The following is a 23228-nucleotide window of genomic DNA, read 5'->3' as shown; positions in this document are numbered from 1 at the left end:
AATAATAATAATAATAATAATAATAATAATAATAATAATAATAATAATAATAATAATAATAATAATAATAATAATAATTTCAAAAATACCAAAAGGAGTATTTTTATTTTTTAACCATGTCATGTATGTGCTAAGATGATTTTATAAAAAAGATTCAAAAGTTTCATAATTGTAACTTATGAACAATGACACAATTTGTAATAAACCTTAAAACTGCATATTTCTGTACATGTAAAATATGAAAAAAGTAATAATTACAATAATACAAGAAATACGCTCTTTATTTCTTAACTACTCGATATACGTGATAAGATGAATGTACACACAATGTTTCGGAAATTTCATAGTTGTAACTTTAGAGCAATTGTATTGAGATTTGTAAAAAAAACTCTAAAATTTGTTTTATGTGCCCATTAATGTTTGACGGTGTAATCTTTTGTAAGATGTCTTACACGTGTTAGAATCTACTGAAAGAGCAGAAATTAAACTTTTATTTGACACCTGGATGAGCACTATAACTTCAAAAATAAGTAAGTTATTGTAATTTTAGTTCCGTGATGCTGAGCCGGAAAGTGAAATTGGCACGAAATTCAAAGTTTTTTAAAAAAAATCTCCCCGGCAAATTTCTCATCCAAAAAATCGAAAAAAATAAATTTAGCGCAATTTCATTGGTATCTATGTATGAAAACATTTTGAAGTGAATCTGAGACATTGAAGCATTGTCATATTTTAAAATTACGTGATTTGACATGTGATTTGACATACTTTATAGGAGGGAAGCATGTCATCCCGTGGCAGCTTTCGTGAAGGTAAGATGAAATTGTTTTTTTTTTATTTATTTGTAATATATCATTACAGTCTAATGTGATGATGTTTTTAATAGGAGGGTGCCCGAAATTTTTTGCACCGACTGTACTTGACGTTTAACAAAAAATTTCTGGCTGTTCATATAATTCGTAAATTTTGTCTGTTATTTTATTTCAAATTAACATGGAAAACTGTAAAACTTCATTAGGAATTATAGTTTTGGGAATCGATATCTTTATTTATATATTGAATTAGTTATAAGTCTTACGGTGTCAGTGCTATCTGAAAATATAGGTCCACCATTGGACGGAAATTTTGGAATAAATAACCAATCTAAAATTCGGCAGAATTTTCTGGACCACCCTTCACCTCTCTTTTAGATACCTATGTCCTTCTGAAATCTAGTTTAATCCAGATTTTACCAAATTTTATTCGTTTCAAAGCCCCACCGCGAAAAATGCTTTGTTTTGATTGGAGGATTCACCCACGCTATGATGTTAGAGCGCGATTATTTCCATTCCCTTCCTAGAATTTTTGTCGAAGACATCAGTTTGTTTGCTTCGAAAATAGTTGGTTTCCTGTAGTGGTAAACATCAAAATTCAGGTAACATTTGGAGATTATTAACGTGTAAAATCGCTGGAAGTCACAAGGAGCCATGAATTATTAAATTTCAGAACAAAACTGGACTGAAAAGGTTGAAATAGGAAGTGCAAGTTATTGACGCCATGATTTCATCTACCGATCGCTATGAACAGGATTCAGAAGTAGTGTGATTTCTGTTTCTCCTAAAACCGGTTCTGAAGATTAGTGTTTCCCCTGATAATTTCACCTTCCAATTTTCCTGCTAATTTAGGGTTATAAGACCTGTCCATATATAGATTTGCTTATGTAGGTAGCGAGTGATTCTTTTTTTCTTTAAACATATATGGCGGTATTCAATTTTGGAGTTGTTAAGATAGGTAGAATAATGCACGTGTAAATTTACAGTAAGGGCTCCTATTTTACTCCTGACTTGGGAGTACAGCTTCCAGCGGGATGAGTTGAACATATAGTTTTCTCCGGGTTCCTGCCCCTTCAGGGCAGGGGTCCTATTGTTAGTCAATACTTTGATATGTCCCCTCGGGGGCATTGATTAAACAGTTTAAAGAATGTGAATTGGTGAATACAAGGGCCAACTGGCTCTGTTTCCGTTCCTTTCGTTACCTTTCATAGAGCCGATTTTAAAGAAATGGTAAAATCTGAATGTTGTTGGTGTATATTTATTAGTACAACATGTATTAATGTAGTTTGTAGTTATGGATGTGGCATGTATGTGTTTGTAATGTAGTATCATTAGTAGCAATTGTAGTTAAGTGATGGAAGAGTGTGTGAAATAATGAAGTACGGACAATGTATCATTTACTATTCACATTTTCGTATTCGATCAATAGCTAAACGCAACATATCGATCTATAGTAATATTAGAAAATGAGAGTGTCATAGTATCAAAATTCCGTGTACAAGGTCACATTCAGTGGTTCAAGGGTTGATCATATCGTCGCTAGCCCCTAGTGTCAAAATTCAGTACTAACCGTCATTCTTATGTCGATGCTTTTAGTGATTTAGTTTCCATGGAATTGACCTTTCTTTTCGAAAGAACACCTAGAAAATATAATTCCCAGCCCATATACATATACAGTTAGGTTAAGTGATTCAAAACTAATATTTTCCGAAAATTACAACATTCTACTTACAAGCAAGGGGCGCGATATCGAGACTCGAATTGCGCAATAAGAGTTACATATACTGAAAGAGCATCGGGTAGTTAGTAAGACACCAAATTATTAGCTGCAGTCCGCCAGTAGGGAAAAAGTTATGGGACTGTAAAGTTCAGAGCCTGGCGTACGAAAACCACACAAAACTTAGCATTCGGCTTGTTCCTCTTTGTATTGACTAGGGATAATGAACTCTAACGTATTCCCATCACAGAACATGATGTTTGACATAAGAAAATCTGTATGAGAAGCATTGTCAGTGTTGCCATTTATAGAAATTACAGTATTGCCAGAATAAGAATAGCGCGAAAAGCTTGGTTTGCAGCGAATGAAAGAGTGAACACAACGGTGTTTTGTGACATCATGTTTTCGTGGTTCTCACGGAACTACGTTATTTAGTTTGTAAGAATCAAAGTAGTTATAATATACTTGTATTAATATTACAGAATATTATTTAAACAGAAGTACAAAAGCTATCAAGAGAACACTAGTATGAAGGTGCTTCGCAAAGTAGACCTCACGATACACCTGTGAAAATGTGATTCGGGTTCGAATCGGTTTGTTCGTTGGGCATTTATCGTGAGGCATACCGACAGACAGACAACACAAATGCTGAGCATCGCGAATCGTAAAACTCGGTTCGTGTTGACAGTGATATATCATCCAACGCCGTTGAATTCATTCTTGTAGTCCGCGCCTTAACGAAGAGTGTAGGGTATTGTAGCAACACTGTAATGACTATAGATGATGCGCTATCACTGCGCGTCGATGGCTATCGTCCGATGTGAATATTGTACTAACTGTTTTTGTTTGGATCCCTCGATCTTTCTGCTCTTCATATCAATTGTGTGGCTTAACACTGTAATTTACATAGCTATCTCCCCTTCCCAAACAAATACCATTTGCTATTGCACTCACAAACAGGTTATTCCTTCTATTTACCATAGTCTCTCATGTTCACTTTGCAGCCCCATAATTTGGCCCTGCTGGCGGACTGCAGCTAATAACGTGGTCACTTCATAATTGATGCTCTTTCAGAATATACTTTATAACCCGTATTGTGCAACGCAAGTCCCGATCACGTACTATTTGCTTGCAAGCTTTTCGAGGTATTCTTATTCTGGCAACACTGTAATTTCTATAAATGGCAACACTGACAATTCTTCTCATACAGATTTTCTTATGTCAAACATTATGTTCTGTGATGGGAATACGTTAGAGTTCATTATCTCTTGTCAATACAAAGAGGAACAAGCCGAATGCTAAGTTTTGTGTGGTTTTCGTACGCCAGGCTCTGAACTTTACAGTCCCATAACTTTTTCCCTACTGGCGGACTGCAGCTAATAATTTGGTAACTTACTAACTACCTGATGCTCTTTCAGTATATGTAACTCTTATTGCGCAATTCGAGTCTCGGTATCGCGCCCCTTGCTTGTTAGTCTAGAAATCAAAATATTTAAGTAAATAAACAATACGTAAATTCTTAACAGAAGTCGGGCGATATGATGCTAGTTTTTCGCTTTGAAATTATATTAAATGTTCATCTTTTTTTTCCTCCGTGGCTGCAGAATAATTTCATTGTTGTCAGAATTTCATAAAAATTAAATAATATCGTGGAGAACTCTACTTTCTGTGAACATACATATATATATATATATATATTTTACATGAAGCTACGAAGTATAACATAGTATTGTTTGCGTGGTAAGGGAGTCTTGAGTTCGAGGGATGTTTTGTGTGGTGGCCGGAACATGAAATGTTGGCAATGATTTATAGATTTAGAAGTATATGACGAAGTGTGCATATAGTCTGGGTGTAGTTAAAGAAATAGGGTGTTTATGAAATACGACGTCGTAATGAATGAATAAAATGATAGTATGAATATATTGTGAAACGAAAATGAATGAGAGGACACCCATATATATATATATATATATATATATATATATATATATATATATATATATATATATATATATATATATATAAGCCCAGTTTATGATTAGTCACGTTTCGGTAAATATAAATATATATATTTAAGGATTATGTGTAGCTATCAACATCTCGGGTTCTGGCCCCTACACCGAAGCATCCTACGAACATGTGGGTGAGATATTGCCGGACTATGTTAGTGCTTAATATCTTAATTTGTTATTGCAGTCGTATTCGTTCATAATAATCTCGTTTAATAATATTTGTAGCATCATATAATCGCTGACTGGACATATTTACTAATCAATTATGGAAAGACAATAGTTGTTACACAACGGGGTGTAGTGAATTATATTTTCTGGTCGGTTTTAAAATAGAATATCCTGCTCCGTGAGATTTTTTTTTCTTCACGTTACCTACTCGGGCTAGCTTACAGTATTCATGGAGGCGACAGCTCTGACAGGGTTACAGAATCAAACAATTAGTTATTGAAACTTATTTCCCGTACCCGGGCATCGACCCCTTCCCCCTTGAATATTTTCGTTTTCTTTTCTCAGTTTTCAAACTAGATAGTGATGGAAATTAATCGATGCCTCAGAATTTAGCGCATTCTGCGAAGGGGAGCTATCGGTGAAGTTTGGCAATAGAAATCACCGATCCAAAATTCAGTTTATTTAATTTTTTTTTATTTTTGGCAAATCCATAATTAGGGTCTCTCTTATTTCATTGCCTTCGGTCTAATTTTCGTACTTTCCTCTAGATCCTTTCTCAGTTTTCGGAGAGGTAGGATATTTTTTTTTATTGTTTTAGAAATTTCAAAATTTAGGGCAGTGAAATCTTGCCCTCCCCCTTTCTCCCTTTCGCCTGTTGGTTTGGGCCGGATACGGTTACTAAATAATAATTTTAGAAGCAATAACTTGTGAAGTTATTATTTACAAGACACGGACTTGCTTCTTGGCACCAGGTGTCCCTCTTGAGTCTACGTATTTGAGTAGACCACCTTTTTGGCATATTAAGAATATTTCGGCTATGGATTTGTTGAGAGTGAAATTCGATTTCTATCTTTATAGTGTTAGTTATTTCTCACTTAAGTCTTTGGCGCCCCTATTCTTCGTCTTCCTTCTTCTCTATCTCTCTGTCTTCATTCTTCAAGTTTTTTTTAAAATTTTCAACCTGCCTCCCCAGATTTTGAACTTGTCGCTTACAATTTATTTAACGTACAACTCTGATCTAAAATTATCAGCTGAGACGTTGCAAGACACGATTCATGGATAAGGTAGATAGTGATTGGGTCCTCCATCACATTTTCACCTATTGCCAAAATGAATAACGACTTCATATCTGACGACACTTCAATTACGTTCTTTCACCGTCGTCCCTCTAAGTTTTTTTTAATCCATTGGTCACTTTCCTTCCGTTTTGGTTTTCGTTTATCTCATAGTTAACCTGGGCCCAGAAATTGTATTTTGGTTTATCTATTTATATCTTTAGGAATGTTCTGTGTTACGTGCCTGCCTCACAAAGTTTTTTTTTACTATTTATGCACGAATTGACTATATGAAAGTTAAAATTTATAGACGCGCAGCATCAGGTAAAAAAATCAATTTTTTTTCATATGTAATGTCGAAAGTCATTTGTTTTTTCCTGTACAATGTTTGCAACCTTTTCAGAAATTATTGTTGGGGTTATTAATTTAATCGGGTGCGCATTTATTAAATATATATATATATATATATATATATATATATATATATATATATATATATATATATATATAGATAGATAGATAGATAGATAGATATAGATAAATGAATACGTCGAAATGTACATGTGCTTAGTATGTGAATATGATGTTAAAGTGAAAGTATAATATTAAATGGATTATATGGATATATGTAAGAGCGCTCGTGTCTGCCCTCCCAAACGTGTATTGGTTGCTATAGTTTACAAGTAAGTTTCCGACGAATGTAATAATATAGATTTTTTGTCAAGAATACCGCCGTGCACTCAAATAATTTTCCTTTCTTCTGAATAGATGTAGATAATAAGCTATGTAATCATTATTTAATGGCATGTATTAAGAACTAATGGCAGGTCTAAATGTAACCCACATCATAATGAATATTATCCCTGAGCGACCAACCTAAAACTATTGTGGAAAGTGTACCTTAAATCCCTCTCACCTGCATATGTATCCTATGACTTGACCAGTGTTTTCCTTAATTTAAATCATTACAATCCTTACACCTGTGGAAGATCATCTTAAATCCGAACAATATATATATATATATATATATATATATATATATATATATATATATATATATATATATATATATATATATATATATATATATATACAAAAGGGATCCTGGATAAATGAAAGGTCTCATGACGTGTCCCAGTGATGAACAAGTAACTCGAAATTATCCGATTAATAAGGTTGTAAATGGACTGACTGAGAGGAGAAACATCCTCTGGCGGAATGTGATTTTCAAAATCCCTAGATGGGTATAAACGTTGCAGTATGCGATTGCAGATATAAACTGCTAATAGTCACAAACTAAATGTAGTTGATGAATGTTTTTTATAAAGCAATAGTCATATATATATATATATATATATATATATATATATATATATATATATATATATATAAACACAAACTAAGTTAAATGGAGTGAAATGTTTTGGACACTACGAGTAGTGCGTGATTTGTGATTTGAACGCTCAGAATTATTAATATTTTATTTCTCAATGTGAGGTAGAGACTCATAAGTTCTATTACACCCAAAAGTTTTTTTTCTTTTCTTTCTTCTTTGTCCATTTTTTTTAAAAAGTAAAATAAGTGTCTTTTTTGCGTATGTCGCAAATCATAATTTCGCTTTAGCATGCCTAAGATATAATATATGTAATTATTTTTTTCTTTCCATTTGTCAATATGATCAAATATATGAAGACTTACTAAAGTATAACTCTATGTATTCTATTGATACATAACCAAGAACTTGTGCTTTTAATATTTTGTTTATAATTATTATTATTTTTTTTGTCTTTTCCTTTTCACTATGAATGTAATAAATTATTTGTACCTTTGTAGCTAGTTGGTTTCCTTTAAACATATATACACTGTCCTGAGTGAGTGAGCGAGTGAATGCATGATAGATCTAATTTAAGTAATTTTTGTAATATCAGTTGTCATATTAACGTTTATAATGTATGTGTCATGTTTTAATATATGTATTAAGGTAAATAACCTAGGTCATGAAGGACCGCTATTAACGGTTTAAATCGGCTCTAGGAGTGAGACGAAAATAGCAGGATGAGCCTAAATATGACATCTTTCTTCCAGGAAGTTGAAACTCTTATTGATACGATATTTAAATTTATATTGAGTTTATAACTTTGATTTTTTTTGGCTAATTCATATGTGTGGTGGATCCCAGAGAACAGAGTTCAGATGCTGGATGGTTATCAATCATCGTTTGGAATAACATTACAAGGAATAAATTTGATTTTCTCCTTTCCTGGTTTAGGTCTGGGCAACCCCACGAGCGTGGTGCCTGGAGCTAGGTCGGGGTGGTATGTAGGAACATGTGTCTATTCCGAAACATTCTAAAATTGATTAGTCGTTAATAACACTTAAAATGATTCATCCTTTAACGATTTTCCCGACTTCTTTCCGGAATTATCCAATAATCTGTTTCTTATTAAAATACCCTATTTGTCTTCTTTCTTTTTCCTCCCTTTTCCTAATTCCTTCTTTTACCCTTCTACTTTCTTCTCTTTCTTTTCCTATTTCTGAATGAAAGAAAACGGAGTCATGATTGAGAGTAGTCGCTACTGGCACGGTCAATAAGTTGTTTCGATGAGTTTCTTCGGAAGTCCTATATGGGATAATTAACCATGAGATGAGTGTGCATCGAGGGACGAACAATAATAAAAGGTTTATTGAAATTTACTTTATTGGAAAATAATCATAATTTCAATTAGTAGGTGATGTTTCGTAATCGCCCTCGTTAAAAAATTAATTTTAGCGACTCCTCTACTCTCTCTCACTCTTCTTAGTTTTTTTTCGTTTTCTTTCATATTTAGAGAGGCCTTCTGGTGAATAATTTTGATGGAGTCACTCACTGGTGCGTGGCGTGTAGACATGATGACGCCATCAAAATGGCGGACAATTCGATTCAAGAAAAAAGCATTATTTGCGTTGTTTATGGACCGATTTTCTTTTCTTATAGTTCATTTTAAAGGACATTACATTTCCCATAAAAACTGTCATATAAGTATTTCCTCTAAAACTAAAGGTATAGGAGTTATTAAATAATTCGTTAAATTAAGGAACAATTATTTATGAAATAAACAAAAATAGCTCCGAAACCAATAAGTGTGTAGAAATTACTTACATAACAGTTTTTATGGGAAATTTAATTGCCTTTAAAAGAAGAAAATAGGTTCATAAATAACGGAGATATGATATATATATATATATATAATGTTAATTACGTCATCAAAATGGCTCTCATTATTAAAATTTTACTCCTAAATATGTCATTCTGTGGCAGCTTTCGTGAAAATATCATGAGTGGGGAGTTTTATTTTATTTAGATAAGCCTTGTAGCGAATATTTTCGATGGTGTCACTCTTGGTGCATGGTGTGTGGACACGATGACGTCACCAAGTCCGATTCAAGAATAATGGCGGACAGCTCGATTCAAGACAGAAGCATTATCTCCGTTGTTTATGAAGCAATTTTCCTTTCTCATACCTCATTTTAAAGGAAATTAAACTTTCAATAATACGTTATGTAAGTATTTTCTCTAATAGTTACAGGAGTTATTTAATAATTTAATGAATTATTGAACAGTTATTTATGAAATATAGTATGAGTTATAACAAAAGTAAATCGCAGAAAAATACTTGGAGCATGACGTGTAATGTGTTTGTATGATGGCATCTCGATCAATTGGAGTGACAATGACAGCCAAATAGTCATATCTTCGTTTTACTTGATACATTATTTGCAATGAAAAGTTCCATACTGTATTTTTGAACAATGAATAGTTTTTTTGGAACGGGGTTGCAATATTTGTAAAATGACTTACTGGTACTGGACTTAATAGTATATATATGGTAAAAGTATATATGTTTTACATGATCATATGGTAAATAAAAATGATTAATATAATATAGTAACGTGAATATGATTGACTACTGCCTTGCACGCTATCTCTACGTTTGGATCAACATCAATTTCCGAATCAGGCTCTTGTTTCATTAGATTATTATGCCACAAGTTTTCACAAACTTCCCTACTACCTCCACACTCACACATTTCAGTGCACAGCAGTCTATGTGAAAAGCATCTGCGTGGCGGGGCATTTGTTTCTTGAGCAAGGACATTTCATCAACTGAAGAATGTAATCTAGAGCGCTGGTCATTTTACATGTGACTGGAAATATTTTGCCATTTTCTCTAGCTATTTATACCCTATTGGAGATCGAATTTGTTGCTTCGGACTTAGTCTTGATTTGAAATTATAAGTTGATAATTAACTCTTTTCATGGCAGGTATAAATGAACTCTTTGTTGATGTCAATTTCTCCCACTGTTTTTTCCAGAACATATCATCGCAAATCTTGAAGATTGGAAATATTTGATTTTGATTGTAGAGTTGGCAGATGAATTTTTCTAAGGGTATAATCACTTCATCAGGAATAAAATCTTCAGTGAACAAAGGGATAATAGCATATTGCGCGAAGCAGAACAGAAAACCTTCCAATGTGAAATCTTCCCTTTTCACGACGAATGCCTGTGTTATTACATCCGGAAAGCAAATGAAATGCTGGAAGTGCACAAGCTTTTAATGCACCTAGAGCATTGAACATATATTTCCAATCGAAATTGTCTTTTGAATTGGGCACAAAATGTGACAGAATTGGAAGTTCACGATATCTTCGTACGCCGAAAACAAACAAACACACACACACACACACACACACACATATATATATATATATATATATATATATATATATATATATATATATATATATATATATATATATATATATATATATATATATATATCTTGTGCAAAAATAAACAATTTGGTCGCCGTCGACAGAATGGAGAACCTTTGTATCTGCTCTTCTTGAGTTCTAAGTATAGATGGTCCAATGAGCAATACGTAGAAGAAACTTCTGAACGCCATGAAACTACAGAATTTTTCTGGTTTCGGTTTTGCGTAGTAAAGTGTTTCCTGGGCCAAATATTCTGTTAGTCCATCTTTTATACCAAGACGCGAAAGCGGTTTCTGTATCGTGACATTTACTTTGTTTGTGCTGTCAGTAATTTTATATTGACTAGATATAGTTGTGCTACTTCTTATTTCCACTGTAGTGTTCTTTATGGAGTGCCGAAAACAAGCTGAACTTTATCGTAGTTCCAGTACTTCGTTTCCATTTTTTCATTAGTGATTCTGCCGGATCTTTTTCATACCTTTGCCTTTACTTACGTCACATGATTGAAAATCTGACATACCATCCACGACTGCAACTGGAAACGATTCTCTATCAGTCGAATCTGCTTCCGAATGGAGTTGATTTTGTTCTGGAATGCTGCTGTTTGGTGTGATAGATTTTAAAATCTCAATCAGGCTCCTTTTCCTGGAACAGAATCATTGTACCGTCATAGTTAATGTCTGGAGTAAGTTATCTCGAGACAGCTGATAGCTCGTACACTCCAATCGTTTCATGTAAGTTGATATCATGCGGTGACGTTCTTATAATTAGTCGATAAATAGTGATCTCTCTGCCTTCAATTCTTTGATGCTTTCGGCTTCCTTTGCTTTAATTTTTCTCTTAGCATTAGGACATAATTTATTCTTTTTGATTGGATTCCATAAATTTATGAAACAGATTTCAGATATCAATCTTTGATTTTTGAAATCTTCGTATAATGTTTTCCAAAGGAACGAATGCTAATGGCACCTGCTTTTATATTTTCTAAGAATCATTACTAAATCCGGATTGTCATACGGAAAAGGATTCCCTGAATATTACCTGCTTAGAATCATCATTATGTTTGTGCAGTTCTGCTTGTTCTACCCACCTAGTTAAGTGCAAAGTCTCGTCAGAAATTCGTTTAAGTTCTGGTGTTGTTAGAGAATACCGTGCTAATGCTCGGGAGTTTTGAGTTATAGCTACTAAACCACCTGTAACCTTCAAAGCTCTATTTTACCTTCAAAGCTCTATTTTCTTGTTCAAGTACTTTACCAGCACGAAGAGTACAAAATAGAATGTTAGTTGACCTTACAATCCAATATCCATTTTCAAACTCTACCCAATTTCCGGGTAGGATTGTTTCCATGCAAGTATTTCTGTAACACAGCGGAGTAGTTATGCAAATCCAAGGCAAAAAATAAGCGATGATTGATTTTACACGTCTAAGTGTTCTTCCCAGTCACCAATTCTTATTGATCTTATTAGGCCTAACCATGGTCATGTATTCTCGTACCAATTTAAATGTTGTGTTGCTTTTTTCTTGTATGCTATCTTGATTTTGTTTCGTAGAAATTGCTTCTTCGAGTCCCAGTGTTTTCTTTAACTATAAAACAATCTCTGGGGATGGGTAAATCTTCAAGAACACATCCAGATAACAGTTGTACAAATGACAAGAGTACGTTTGTGTGCCTCTTCTACTCGTCTATGTTTGCCCGTAATGATCTGCTGCACAGTATTCTCACTTTACAAGACTTCCCACAATTCTGGAATGCCAGGTCCATCTATAAATTTGTCAATACCACGTAAAGGTGCCACATATATGTGGAACTCTCCAAGTCGTAGAAAAAAGAGTCGGCTGATGAACAAGGAAGATAATGCATATTTGGCTATCAGTGTCACGGCCATTGACCGAGATTCCATCATGCAAACACATCTCAAGTACTTTTTCTGCGATTTCCTTTTGTTAACTAGTTAGAATTTAGGATTTTATATTTTAGGGTTCTCGGCATGAATGGCCATGTTACCTCGTCATGTTTGAAGGATGAGTTCCCTCGGCGACCACACTATCCGGTGAAAGGGAAGGAAGAAAGGATTGGGGAAGGAATGAAGCGGCCTGGGACCTATATATGTTAGGTTATCATCCCGGCATTTGCCTGGTGTGAATGAGGAAACCCAGGAAGACCTCATACAGGATGGCTGGCCTGAAGAAGCATTCTACACTTTTTCGACCGAGTGTCACCACCGGGAGAGTCAAACCTGTTTGTTAACTAGTGTACTTTGAGTTTTAGAGGAAATACTTACATAACATATTGTTGAGAATTTAATTTCCTTTAAAATGGGGTATGAGAAAAAGAAAATTGGTCCACAAACAACGTAGATAATGCTTGGTTCTTGAATCGAGCTGCCCGCCATTTTTGAGGTCATCATGTCTATACGCCATAAACCAGTGGGTGACACCATCGAAAATATTCGCTACAAGGCTTCTCTAGATAAAATAAAAATCATCCTCTCATCATATTTTGATGACGTAATTAAAATATGATATATCATATCTCCGTTATTTATGAACCGAGTTTCTTCGTTAATTAAATTAAAGATAATTAAATTCCCCTCAATAACTGTTATGTAAGTAATTTCTCTAAACTTGTCTGTTTCGGAGCTGTTTTTTTTTATTTCATAAAAAAATATTCATTAATTCAACAAGTTTTAAATATCTCCTATACCTTTAGTTTTAGAGGAAATACATAACAGTTTTTATGGGAAATTTAATTTCCTTTAAAATAAGCTACAAAAGGGAGAATTGGTTCTTAAACAACAGAGATAATGTTTGTTTCTTGATGATAATGTTTGCTCCTTTGTGATGTCCGGCATTTTCATGATGTCATCATGTCTACACGCCACACAGTACAAATTGTACCATCAAAATTATTCACCTGAAGGCCCCTCTAAATAAAAAAAAAATCACCCTCCCATCTTATCACCCACGAAAGCTGCCACGGAGCATGCTTTTTCTACATATGCTCCCCTACTAATGGAATGAACTTAATATTTAGGATGAATTTCCTTAGAAGAGATACTTGGGAAGAATTTGTGTCCGGAAGGAAAACTGGGGAAGAAATGCAGTAACCTTCTGGACAGTATGAAAATCGAAACATTGGATGCATTAATAGAAACTAAGTAGGATTTGTCTTCATCACGATACATAGTAACGCACTTTCTTTGGGTAACAGACTTTGGATTGTGTATGCACTGTACTTATATTTTAACAAAATATACATACACATACAAAAAAGAATAATTTCTATTTACAAATTTTGGTTCAACGGATATATGAAACGTTTTTGGTATGGCAAATGAAAATATTTTTATTCTGTGTAGTAATAGTGGATGAAGTTGGAAACAATGCCATAATGAAACAACGAAGTTTCAGACATATTTGTGACATACTAGGCCCTAAAATAACTCTTATGTTTAAGAATTGTTAGCTAAGCACGCTACGTTCTCAGAAAGTTCGAATCAATATAGTAGACATGAAACGCCATGTTGTTAATATTTTCCCTGTGAAGAAAGTCGTTTTAGCATGAAACACCGAGAGAAATTGAATATTTTTCATATTATTATACATAATAAGTGTCAACTTTGTGAATGATAAAAATTTCCTTAATTACCTCAGCGGAATCGAACTCAAAACCCCTCAATTACGAAACGATTGCTAGGGCCACTACCATAAGACTGCTCTGGTAAGTAAGAATTAGAAACACTCGTGTATTTAGCAAATTGTACACTTTTACGATTCTAATATTTTATTAACGTTGGAACATTCTGATTTAGGTCGTGATAAAATACTATAGCCCAGAGAATTCAAATTTAAATTTAAAAGACGATGGACAAACAGGCAAGGACATGGAGAAAATGGTGTTAAGAGTAGTTCGAACCTTTAACCCGAACCTGGTGCCTCACCACTTTTTTCTTGTTCACCGAAATTATCTCCGCAACTTTTCTCTAGTCGTTTCCAGTAACCTTGAACGACAGGGCACAAAGACGGATTCATCGAGAGCATTTAAAATTTCTAAGGGAAATCCTGGGACACTAAATGCAAAAATTATATCTCATTTCATTTTGAAGCGGTTAACCGAAACCAATCCGAACCGAAAAAACAGTTATATTTTCTATTTCTCATTAATGTTTTCTCACAAGTATATATAGATAGCTGCAGTCCATTTAGTTGCAGTGCGACATCTTCAAATTCGAATTCTAACTCGCTCAAAATTTGCTCAATATGTGTCAACCCAAGAAAAAAATTGCACCATTCAAATAAACGATGGAGGATCATTTCAAAATTTGGGATACTTCGATCACCTGTAATGAGACATCTTCCAATTCGAATTTTAACTAGCTCAGCATTTTGTTCAATATTTGTCCATTTTTGTCCACCCAAGAAAAAATTGTACCATTCAAATAAACGAGGGAGGACCATTTCAAAATTTGGTATACTTCGATCACCTGTAATGAGACATCTTCAAATCCGAATTTTAACTAGCTCAGCATTTTGTTCAATATTTGTCCATTTTTGTCCACCGAAGAAAAATTGTACCATCCAAATAAACGAGGGAGAACCATTTCAAAATTTGGAACAGTTTGATCATCCGTAGTGCGAGATCTTCAATTTCGAATTTTAACTAGCTCAGAAATTTGTTCAATTTTTGTCCCTTTTTGTCCATCCAAGAAGAAATTTTGTACCATTCGAATAACGGAGGCAGGGCCATTTCAAAATTTGTAACACTTCGTCACCTATAGTGTGAGATTTTCAAATTTGAATTTTAATTAGCTCAGAATTTTTTCCAAGTTTTGTTTACCCAAGAAAAAAGTTTGTACTATTCAAAAAAACGAGGGAGGCCATTTCAAAATTTGGGACACTTCGATTACCTGTGGAACGAAATCTTCAAATTCAAATTTTAACTAGCTCAGAATTTTCTTCAACTTTGTCCATTTTTGTCACCGAAGAAAAAAATTGTACTATTCAAATAAACAAGAGAAAGCCATTTCAAAATTTGACTACCCCATTTGTTTAATGCGACATCTTCAAATTTGAATTTGTATCTCAGAATCTGTCCAATTTTTCTCCATGTTTGTCCACCCAAAAAAGGACTTTTACCTTCCAAATTAACAAAAGAGGGCGATTTCTAAGTTTCTACCAGTTCGACAACCTGCAGTGCGACATCTTCATATTCCAATTTTAACTAACTCAGAATTTTGACCGATTTTTGTCAATTTCTGTCCACCTACGTAAAAAATATGTACCACTCAAATAAACTTGGTAACGCAATTTAAAACTTTGGCTACTTCGATAACCTGTAGTGCGACATCTTCACGTTAGAATTTTAACTAGCTGTGAACTTTGTCCATTTTTGTCCACCAAAGGAAAAATGTTGTACCATTGAAATAAACGAGGGTGGGCTACTTCAAAAATTGGTCGGCTCGATCTAGCTCGGTTGGGTTAGCTGTTTGCTCAGCTCATTTCTCGGCTCGGCTCGGTGATGACTGAACTGTGAGCCGAGCCACTCGAGCCACTGACACTATCATATTCAAATTTTATGTAGCTCAGAACTTCGTTCATTTTTTAACCATCAAGAATTTTTTTTGGAAAATTCAAATAAACGAGGAAAAGTCATTTCAAAATTTTACCAATTTTGTCACTTGTAGTGCGACGATCTTCAAATTCGAATTTTAATTAGCTCATAATTCTATCCGAATTCGTGTATATTTTTGTACAGCGAGGGACATTTCTGGATGGTACAGCCATATGGAGGTTTACGGGTAAAGTGCTCCACCAGTTGAGTCCGAAGCATTTGCCGGGAACTATTGCAACTGAATTAACTTTAAAAGAAGGCGGGTGGCATAAACGCCAGGCACTGAAAATTCCCGTACACTTGGGCGAAATTCCCACTATCGTCTACAGCATCATTTCTCCAAAATGAAATGAATCTACTTCTTATGGCAAACATATTACTTGATATTTGTTCTATTTGTGGAGATAAATTGAAACAAAAAGTTGAAGTCCAATCCTGTTGCTGTTGGAATGAACACTCTTTCTGTCGTTTGATCTGAAATGAATTTGCAGAGTCTGAATAAATAATCTGTCAGTTCAGGAGGGTAGGAAGAGCGGATACCCCCCCCCTCCATCAGTGTGAAAACACATACATTTAATCAAATGCTTAGCGAGAGTGAGCCTATTGGTATAGCACGTTTATGATTTCAATCTTTGCTCCTAAGCCATCTTGTCATAGAGATGCAAATATGACGAAAGAGAGATACAGTCACATGCGCAAATTTAGAATTTGAGACAAAATGATCGGATAGCATCCATATTTTGTCGAAAATTTTGATTTTGTAAGTAGACATGTAAAAGCTCACCCGAATCTGAGAACATCCCACTACCAATTGTTGTATTCAAGTAGAGAACTCAGTTGAGAATGTCAGATGATTACAGAGAGGGAGAAACATCATCAGATATGAGAAACAAACAATGAAAAAATTGAACTGCTCTGAACAGGACTTGAACCATCAAACTCATTATTACGAAGGAACGACTCTACTCACTTAATATTTATTGTACTCTGTCATTAATATTACATAGCAAAATTACATGGTGACAATATAAATGTAATCTAGGACCGACCACTGGGAAGAGAGACCAAGATGTGGTTCTGAGCGAACATACTCCGCTGTACGATGATAATGGTTATGCATCACAAGGAAAAAGTTCACAAGCACAATTCATGGCCTCCCGGTCTTTCCCGTCAGGTGAGACAGAGCTGCTTGCAAAAAACCACTGAAAGACTGTCTTTCTAGGTCGACTGAAAAATATCTGTGGCGTTCCCGTTGTAAAAAGTCGAAATATAAGCATTCATCATTCCACGGCATGGAATGATGAACATATAACAATGTGGTACCAACTAACCAGAGGACCGTATTATGTTTGGGTTTTGGGTAATACTGAAAGGCAGGAAAGAATAGGAGATTTACGGTAAATAAAGGAACAGGTGTACGGCAGATCAAGCTTAACATACGAAGGAGGAGGGTCCAAACAATATCGGCACCTGAACATGACATGTAGCGATGGGGTAGTGTGTCGGAGTGGGCACAATATTTGCAGGTGAGGGTTGTGGTACGTCCAATGCGCAGAAGTCTTTCTTGTGTGGCAGGCAGTTGATGAACTATGGTCGTCCATACCGCTTGTGTGTGCAAAGGGAGGACATTGGTTCTTAGATTTCGCCAAATATGGCGCCATTGTTTATTGGGGAACATATCCTGTACCCGGACTCTCACATCTACAAGTGACGCTCTCCACAATTGCTGGTATAAGGTTTGGTGAGTATATGTAGTAGGGGAAGCAAGCTCACCAGAATATGTCCATGCTTGAACAAGATTGGTGACATATGTAGGACATAAGTTGCCAAATCTGCAGAAAGGCGGATTCCTTGGTTGGGAGTATTCGGGCCAGAAACATTCGATCCACACCCGTGTATAATCCATGTGGGGCTCAACGTCTTGATACGCATCTAGCATGTATAAAACTTGACTTTTAAGACGAATGTTTACGAGTGCAAGGCCCCCTTCGCTGCGAGGAAGATAAATAGTGTTGTGGCGGAGGCGGAAGAAGTAGCCCCGCCAAAGAAACCACATAAATACAGATTCAATTTGGCGAGCGTAAACAGAAGGGAGGGGAAGGGTGTGCGCGTAGTACCAAAGTTTAGCAGCAACATACTGGTTGAGATATTGAATCTTATGTATTATATGCAGACCTCGGAACCGTTGTAAGTATAGCATCTGCTTAATCTGATGAACGATAGGACGCCAGACAGCATCCATTTGTTTGCGTGCGTCGCTATGAAAAGTTATGCCGAGTACTGTTAAAGCATCAACCGTGGGAATGTGAGAGCGTGAATCAGGTAAGGAGGGTAGGGAGAAACCGTGAAATGACAGGAGTTTGGTCTTGTGTTTATTGTATGCCAAGCCGGAGCACTGGGTGAACTCGTTAGTTATGCGGATGGCGGTGAGCATATCTTCGGGCGTAGTTCCTATTAAGGTTACGTCATCCGCAAATCCGAAGACGTGTAATTGATGGTATTCCGGTATACCGGGAGAGGTAATCTGAGCCAGAGCCCGGAGATAGGTATCTAGAACTATCACAAAGAGGCTCGTCGAGATGCTATCGCCTTGCCGTAATCCGCGTTGCAGAGCAAATGTGTCAGAAAGATGACCATTGATCTGTACTCGACATTGGGCCGATTGGTATAGTTGTCTTATGACTTGTTGAAATGCAGGAGGAAATCCCCAAGCGTCTAAAGTTTGAAGAAGAAACCCGTGATCAACGCAGTCATATGCGGAAGAAAAATCTATGCCAAGTACCCCCGCTTTAATGCGCCGAGTTTGCACGTACGCTATAAAATCCCGTAACGAACGTAACACATAATAAATGTTATATTTGGGGTGGGTGGCTGCCTGATATGGACTAATATACTTTTGCAATATGGGTTTTAAACGTGCTGTCAGAATTTTTGTGAACAGTTTCAAATCGGTAGGCAGTAAAGTGATGGGTCTGTACTCCTGTACAGTCTGGGAAGTGGCGGATGTCGGGATAAATATTGTGATTCAGACGTTACCGCGGATGGGGCCTCCCTTTAAATATGTATTAAATAACTTGACTAGGGTATCTGAAAGAAAGGTCCAGTGTTGTTTATAGAACGCGTACGGCAGACCTTCATAACCTGGCGCGCCCTTTCCTTTTGTTGCCTCGAGGGCCATCCAAATTTCCTGAGAAGTTATGGGGCGCATGAGATCACGAACCTATTCCTCCGTAATCAGTTTGGGAATAATCGACAAAAACTGTGTTGTAACATTGGTGTCAAAAGGTCGGGGTTGTACTAATTTATGGTAATGCTCACGGAAAACATTTAGGATCTGAATCGAATCACTAGTCATATTACCATTCGGGAGACGGAAAGCTACTATTGTAGCCTGTTTCCGGCGGTGCAATAGACGTGCAACGTCGTAAATAGTGACAGTTTCCTGGGCAAGCCTATAATATGTGGTCTCATTAATAAAAGACGGCATGAGTGTGGGAGCCTGGAGATTTTGGATTCGTAGTTTGAGCTTTTGCACTGTGCGTTTATTCTGTAATGAGGGGGCCGCACACCATGCCCGACGCAATGCCTCATACAGGAATTCAAACATCAACTGCCGATCGTGACGTGTTTCGTGTCCTTTGCCTTGGAAGAACCGAGCGATGTTAGGTTTAAGAAATATCGTCCACCAAGAGGCGAGATCTGAAAAATATTGTTGCATCCTTTCCCAATAGGAAAATTGTTGTGCCAGTTCCTCCCGATAACCGTCGTGGTGAAGTAAGGATGTATTTAACTTCCAGTATGCTCGCCTGCTAAGGGCTGGCAAGGGTTGATGTGTTTTTATGTGGAGCTTGATCGCTGCATGGTCGGTGAAAGATCGTATAATAGTCTGTACGTCAATAATAGTGTGAACTAAGTCAGGAGAACGTGTATTTTGTCAATCCTACTTTTCGAATGTAAAGTACAATGGGTATAGATCCTCGGTGAATTGGAAACAGTGACTACATCCCTTAAGTGATAAGCCTGCAAAAATTCCAAAAATGCGGGACCAGGAGGTGTGGACGGAATTGAATCGGCGCTGGTTTCAGTGGTATTCCAATCAGCTATTATTACCATACGAGAAATATTAGGAGGCAGGAATTGTGGCAAACTTTGGCCATAAAATTCAGCCCGTTCCTTCTTAGCTGTATAGCCAGAAGGAGAATATAGTCCGACGACCAGGTGCCCCTGTATGACACAATGAATAATACGTCCGTCAGGGGAGAGAGTAAGATTGGTATGCCCCAATCCTTTTCTGATAAACATCCCTACTCCAGTTGTGGGTCCTAAATTAGCAAACACATCATAGTCCAGCATATTGTGAAATGAATCATGTATATGTTCTTGCACACAAACTACATCCGGTTTATGACATAAGAGGAATTGTTTTAAATATGCTTTTTTATCGTCACTACTTGCACGATTTAAATTTATCGTGAGAAAGGATAAAGAGTTTATCACAGTCATATAGAGGAAAATTTCGTAGTATAACACTTCTGTGCAATGTCGATATCTACTTAAATTTGCTCTACTCAAAGTTAATATGAGTCTTAAAACTAAGAAGTGAAGCAAAAAATAACTTACAAAATCCATGATAGATGTTAATGAAGATAAGTGCTGCAGTTAAAACAAAACACATAAGACGGTAGATTTAAACACAACTAACAGTCAAGTATTTCCTGTTTGTATACGTGATAAATACCGCTGTTCCACTCTGCACTCTTGCACTATTAGAATCGTAGGGCACTTGTGTTGTACACACGTGACATAGAGAAAGAACAAAACAAAAAAGAGGCACACACCACACTACTTGGGGTGAATTCGTATCCATTGACCTTGAAGACCAATACTTATGTATCTGTTTCGAACACCGGTTTTGAGCGAGTACGTGGATCTCGTTCGCAAGACAGAGAGACTTGGCTGCCTTCCAAGTGAGAATTCAGCTCTTCCTTCCGGGATAATTTGCGTCGTTTTTGTTTAGAAATAACATCGCTAAATTTATTTCTTTGTGTCTCATGCTGGAGAAACTCGCTTTCAAAGGGTTCAGGATGCTCTTCCTGTGTCTCTTTCGGGACCTCGCTAACCTCAACTGGTGAGAGATTTGGTTCAACCTCCATGTTTTGTGAGGTGATATGCTGCTCTACTCGTATGCCGGAGGCCTCCGATGTAGTCGATAAAGACACTCGTTTACTGGGAAGTTGGGTATCGTCCTTCGCTTTCTCAAGAGACGTTATTATAAGTGCAGGGAACTCCTTTGGGTCCGGAACCGAGGGTCGATGCTCAAGATCATCTTCTTGGTCACCAGATTTCTTAGAAATGACAGGTGGGGCTAATTTGTAGGATGTCATAGGAGTCACTTCTCCAAGCTCTGTCATGCGAGGAATTGACGGGGAAGTGGTCGGGATTCCCCCTCGGGGTTGAGCCCCCCGTTTCAGTACACAGTTCGCTACTGTGTGCATAGAGCTTTGGCATCGGAAACATATAATCGGTTGTCCACTGTATGATACTACTACTATATAACCATGGACTAGAAGTCGGGATGGCACATGAGAAGTCAGTTTAATATGTACATGGCGAGTTCCAGTTTTAATACCAGGGGGATAAGGAGGGGCCCATTCCTTATCTTCTATTTTAATCACTGAACCATATGCGCTAAGAGCCTCACTCAATAAGTTATTCGGTGCCTCGATAGGGAACTCAAACACACGAAGGAGTGTAGTCGGATCTGCTGCTGAAATAATTCGAACAAAACTCACTTCCTTATTTGAATGAGTGAATGGGACCTCACTAGGGGCATGAGCTGCAAAGTCATCGTATTCCTGTTGCGTTTTGAATTTTAAAAAAATACAAAAATTTTCACTATTTAACTGCATGGCACTGATGTGATCAAAAATACATGGGAAAGTGGAGTTCATCCAATGGTAGATTTACAAGGGGACTGGTCGAACTGCACGGAACTTCTTGTCAAATTCTAGTTTAAATTGAAGATCTTTTTTATATTCCATATTCACGTTTGCACTGATACACCGACACTACGCCGAAACGGCAATAATTGAGAGTACGGAGTATAACTCCTACTTCAGTAGATTTGCTTTGATATAGTAATCAAAGCTATGAATACACCTAACGTATATATGGTCTACGATACTATAGGCTATAGTACACTGTGAAAGCACCAGAGCACCCGTGTTGTCTCGACGGCGGCTTGATGCGAACTGAACTCACTCATCCACGGAGCCACACAGAAAGGTAGGCAGTCAAAAGTCAGACAAAGAACGATTGTTACTTACGAAACGTTTATTTCTAATGGGGAAAGCTAAGCAAATTCCCCGTGTCTAGTTTTTCTTTCCCTGACACTAACTTAATTAATGTTGTCCCAGCCTGGGAAGAATATTTTCCACCCCTCTATATTCTTTCCTAACAATTTTCATACATTTATATATAGCAGCACAAAACATTTATCCATGTCTGTTCTGCACAATTATACTTACACAAAACAATTACTTCCAATTCTCTTAATTCCAGTACCAAGTAAACAGAAATACTGGATATGAAATTCTATATCTCGCCAATAGTCTTGCAGAAAATATCAAATTCAATTTTTTTATTTGGAACAGGGGGACCATACACGCAAGTTGCGCCCATGAGATTTATTTTGCGGAGGAGGGGACAGACATTTACATTGAAAATGACATATTCGTACTTTAATTATAACATAATTTTATTTTTAAGAACACCAAAAGCGAAGGAGAACGAATGTATTATCTTTGGCTTGAAGGAATAAAATTATGGCTGAAGGTAGAAGTGAACAGAGACTGATGATGTTTACGAAGAATGCATGCTACCAAGCAGTGGCGTAGCCAGGAGGTCTCGACATTTGCACAAGTTTTTAAAATAAGGCCCAAGTGTAGAAAATACCGAAGAGACCTCGCGGTCGAGGTCCAGGTGTCACTCTCGATACTGGCACAAACAAATGGATTCAAAAGGGTATGCACATGCGGAATATGTACGCTACATTGCGACCTAGAGGTCGACCGCGAGGGTGAATCAGTGGTCGCGATTAT

At 36.5% G+C, this 23228-nt stretch overlaps 1 protein-coding gene across 8 annotated transcripts in view; it reads left to right on the top strand.

The window, feature by feature from the left end:
• The window catches only part of LOC145666536 (zwei Ig domain protein zig-8-like), a 1346876-nt gene that overhangs the window by 140143 nt on the left and 1183505 nt on the right, over nucleotides 1–23228 (top strand). The window lies entirely within an intron of this gene.

The sequence above is a fragment of the Thermobia domestica genome, chromosome 12 (assembly GCF_964235325.1).
Source record: "Thermobia domestica chromosome 12, izTheDome1.hap1.1, whole genome shotgun sequence".
Classification (NCBI taxonomy): domain Eukaryota; kingdom Metazoa; phylum Arthropoda; class Insecta; order Zygentoma; family Lepismatidae; genus Thermobia; species Thermobia domestica.
Note: the sequence above shows the minus strand (reverse complement) of the source record. Positions and strands in the feature narration are given on the sequence as shown.